The sequence below is a fragment of the Nematolebias whitei genome, chromosome 23, assembly GCF_014905685.2.
Source record: "Nematolebias whitei isolate Nwh7 chromosome 23, NemWhi1, whole genome shotgun sequence".
NCBI classification, from domain to species: domain Eukaryota; kingdom Metazoa; phylum Chordata; class Actinopteri; order Cyprinodontiformes; family Rivulidae; genus Nematolebias; species Nematolebias whitei.
The window spans coordinates 12,769,786-12,774,393 of record NC_056520.1 but is presented as its reverse complement, the minus strand read 5'-3'; positions in this window follow the sequence as shown (position 1 = coordinate 12,774,393).

Sequence of the window (4,608 nt, the reverse complement as noted above, 5' to 3'; positions counted from 1 at the left end):
GAGAGAGAGAGAGAGAGAGAGAGAGAGAGAGGTTTTTACAGAGAACATCTTGAAAAATATGAAGAACAAAATACAGATTTCCATTTATTAATGACACTTCTGCATTCATCTTATTTGGAGGAACTAGAACCACAAACACTGTTGTCTGCCATTGTAAAATAATATTCCCTGACGCTCCTCCCCAATGCGTAAGATGCGTCAAAAGTGGACCAATAACAAGCAAGCATTCAAGATGGACGTTTTCCAGAACAAATTGGAACATTTTTCATCGGTGCTGTCAAAATCATCATAGTCATTGATTAAATTCTGACACTATCCATTCACAAAAACATAAAACATCCTTCGGGGCCCCTGAAATGCCGGGGCCCCGGGCTGCAGCCCCTGTAAGCCCCTGCTAAAATCCGGCCCAGCCAGCAGGTGAGTAAAAAGTTTGACATTTTTTTGTAAAAGTTGCTGTAACATTTGAGTTCCTGTTATATTAGAATAAGTTAAAAAAAATAATCAAATACTTAGTTGTTTAAGCGCCCTGGCAGATGCTGCCATTAAAAGCCTCCCAGAAGAACCATACCTGCAGCAAGTGTCCTTTGTCAGCGTACCCTTTGACAAACAACCAGTACAGGGTGGTGCACCAGTTGGGTCCTGGCAGATCCTCCAGGCTCTTCAGATTTACTGCCTGGACATTCAGGTTCCTCCTGGTCCAGGATGTGTGTCTGGGGATCTGGGCAGAGACCCGGGGGCGGCACAGAGACCAGGCTGCAGCCACCCGGGAGCCCATGGTGGAGGAGTCAGCTGTGAGCTTGAAGGTGGAGGAGTCAGATGTCAGACTGAAGGTGGAGGAGTCAGATTTCAGACTGAAGGTGGAGTTTCTGAGAGAGATAATGGGTGGAGTTGGTTTCCTGCAGAGGCTGGTGGTGAGTTGCGTCCTCTGCAGGCAGCTGCAGGAACTGATGAGCTGCAGCTTCACAACAAATCTAAACGCAAGGCCACAAAGCTCCAAAGATGTGCAGATTTACAAAAGTAAAAGCAAGGCTAAAACACAGAAGGTAAACTTTAAGTCAAAGTGTTGAAGTCTCAGTTGTTTTGGTTCTAAACATCAAACTTTGGATCTTCGTTACTGTCTGTCTTACGTTTTATTGAAACACTGAACAGTATTAAACCAACTTTATGGATTTAACTATTGATAGCCTTAGTTTAGTTCATCAAATCATCCACCTTAACTAGCTGCAGACACCTTTTCAAAATAAAAGCTGCCAACCTTCGCTGGCTCGCTGGTGTTTTTGAACACGGAAGATAGTCCAGAGGAGAAAGACAGTCCAGATGATGAGAGATCAGACTTTAGTTGTGTGTGTGTGTGTGTCCTTGTTTATGCTACTTTGTAAGGCCCATTTTTCCAACTTATACTACATTGTGAGGACCACTTGCTCCTTATGGGGCTCAAAGCCCCGGCCCCATTAGAAGAAGTCCCGTTGGTGGGTTAGGGTTGAGTGCTGATCAGCATTCAGTCTAATTTTCAGACTCTGGACCTTTTCAGAACCAAACATCCAGTTTTTAATGAAGTGATTGAGGTAAACATCAAACACGTCTCACTCATCAAACTTCGACCTCTCGGTCAATAACTCCTCCTCGTCGCCCAAAGCGATCACAGACGGACTAGACAGACCAAGCTGACGTTGCTGCTGCTGGTTCTGAGGTCCAGGCAACAGGTATGGATGATGGTGAAGGTGATGTTTAAAGGGGTTGTGGTTCTGCTGCCTGACCGTGTGGCTCACGATGGTACTGAATATTTCCTACTGTTGTTCTGATGTTCTGTTTTTAATATGTGGCATCCAACAGAGGATGATATTTCCTCAACGTTATGGGTTAAAATTCACAAAACTCTGTTAAAATTGAAAATTAGGGCCTGTCATTAAACTTGTTTTTAGGATGTCAAAGTTCATGCTCAATAATCCTAGTAAAAAAATCCAACATCGTTCAGTCAGGTCATTTGGACGGTTTCTTTAGACGTTTCGTCCTTCATCCAAAGGACTTCATCAGGATTTTTTTAACTGGATTATTGAGCATGAACTTTGATGTTTTGAACCATTTTGGCTATGGCTGCCTCAGAGGAGTCAAAGAGGGAGAGGGCGGGCTCCAGAAGCCATCTCATCACCAGCAAACTGGTTGGTTCACTATGGGAGTGTGGTGCTTGTGGGACTGAGTTTGTATGTGGCTCCTGATGAAGTCCTGTGAATGAAGGATGAAACGTCTCAACAAAAACAGAAACCATCCAGATGACTTGACTGAAATTTGTTAGATGTTTTTAGGATGGTTTTGCATTCTACGCTCATATCAGGGTCGCCAACTTTCAGAACCTGAAATAAGAAAAACTGAGTGGACCCGATGGTGCAGAGGGTGGGGGGACGTTTTGTCTCCCTAATATTTAGCTGTGAGATGTCATTACTGAAAATGATGTCATCAAGAAAAATACAGCCTAACATTTAGCAGACAAACAGAGACAGGCCCAAGTTAGAGGAGTTAAAAATAACAAGAATCACTAGCAGTTTGGCTATTTTTTAGCTTTTAGCTGCTCTTTTGTTATATTTAGCTTCTAACTACCATTTGTTGCTTATAACTTTAGCTTGTGTTTTGCTACTTTTAGCCAGTTCTTTGCTACTTCTAGTTTTTAGTTAGTGTTTTGCTTATGTTAACTTTTGGCTAGCCTTTTGACTAGCCACAAGTACAAAAAAAATAGAAAAGATTTATATGATTTACCTGAAAAGAACAACAACAACAACTTTAAAGAGTAATTGAAGTAGTAAAAACAAGCCACATTATAAAACAATGTGAAATACTAAAAACAGGAACTTCAGATCTTTTTGCAAGATATTCCGGGATGCAGAAGCGGAGTAAGAGAAGGCCCTTTTGCTAAATTCAGTCCGCACTGATGGGACACTGCAGGTAATGATGTCCTGAGAGCGCACGCTGTAGCTGCACTGACGAAATGACATGCAGGAGGAGAAGTATGAAAGCAGCAGACCAAGAAGTGATTTAAAGATGAAAATGTACCAGTGGGAGAGTCTGCGTGAAGTTAATGGCCAGTTAACCAGTGAATACAGGGTGCAATGGTGGGTACAATAGTTACAGCCAGTTATGAATCTTAGCGCACTGTGATAGACAGCGTCCAACATCTGCAGAGTGCTTGTAGGGATGTTCGTGTGAATAATGTCATCATAGTCAATAGAAGGAAGGAAAGTCACAGTTACAAGGTGTTTCCTAGTGCTCAAAGTTAAACAAGATCTTTTCTAAAAAAGAAACCCAATTTTTACTTTCAATTTCTTTACCAAGTTTTCAACATGAGGCTTAAAAGAGAGAGGTGCATCAACCAAAATACCCAAGTATTTATAAGAATCGGCAAACTCAATAGAATCAGAATCAACTTTATTGTAATTGCACAGTTAAGTACAGCCGTCTGAATGGTAGACGGAAGCGCACTGGGGCTGCGGCTTCTTATGAAGCGCTGCCTTTATTGCTTAGACAAGAAAAGGGGTAAAAAAAACATGAGGAGAGAAGGTATATATATATATATATATATAAAGATCCTTGGCACAGGGCATGGTGTAAGGTAGCAAAAAAAAATCTACCTCAGCAAGCACCATAGCAAACAATAGGGGCACCATTTGTAGATTAAATTGAAGGAAGAACAGCTGGTACCAACTTCCTGTTTGAAAACATCCCTTTGGTTTCGTCAACATTTAGCACCAGTTTGCGATGGAACAAATCTTACTGGATGATCTCGAATGCAGACTGTAAAAGCTGGAAAACCTTAGCAACTGTTTTAGCTCGACAATAAACAACTGTGTCGTCGGCATAGAAATGTAAGGCTGCATCAGGGATGATCTGATCTACATTTTCAGCTAATTCCACATTATTATTATTATTTTTTTTTTTTAGCTCATTTTAGTTCTTTCCATTTCTGGTAGTTTAAGCTTCTTTTGTTCCTTTTAAGCTACTTTTCAGCTATTTTTTGCTAATTTCAGCTTTTTTTCTTTTTTAGCTAATTTTCCAATTTTTGTTCTAAATTCAACTTATTTAAAACCTAATTCAGCAAATATGTTATTTCTGTTTTCTTCTGCTAATTTAGGCTTGTTCTTCCATTTCAGCTACATTTCAATTTTTTTTAATTTTTTTTAGCTAACTTCAGTTGTTTTTCACCAAGTTCTAGCGCACTAAGCATTCACACTGCATTTTCGCAGGAAATGCAATTTCTCTGGTTAGATTTTTCCAATGTTGCGTCCTAACTGGAGGCCTAGCTCCTAGAGTCACAGTTCACCACAGGTAACAACAAGGGAGAAGCACCAGTTTGTCATTTGATATTTCAAGCTTTTAAATCGAGTCATGACCTTTACCCAGATTCTTCGGTGTAATAAAATGTTGCTATAAAACAAAAATTGCTTTGAAGCTCTAACTGTTCTCTTCAGCTGTTTTTGTTCCATCAAAGCTCTAATCCAAAAGCAACAGAAGTTCACAGCTAGAACCCTTACATTGTTAGAGTTCTTTATTAAATTTATTTTTCATTTACATCACATCTACACCCCCCTGAACATAAGAGGATCTGCGGTGGAAGTGGTC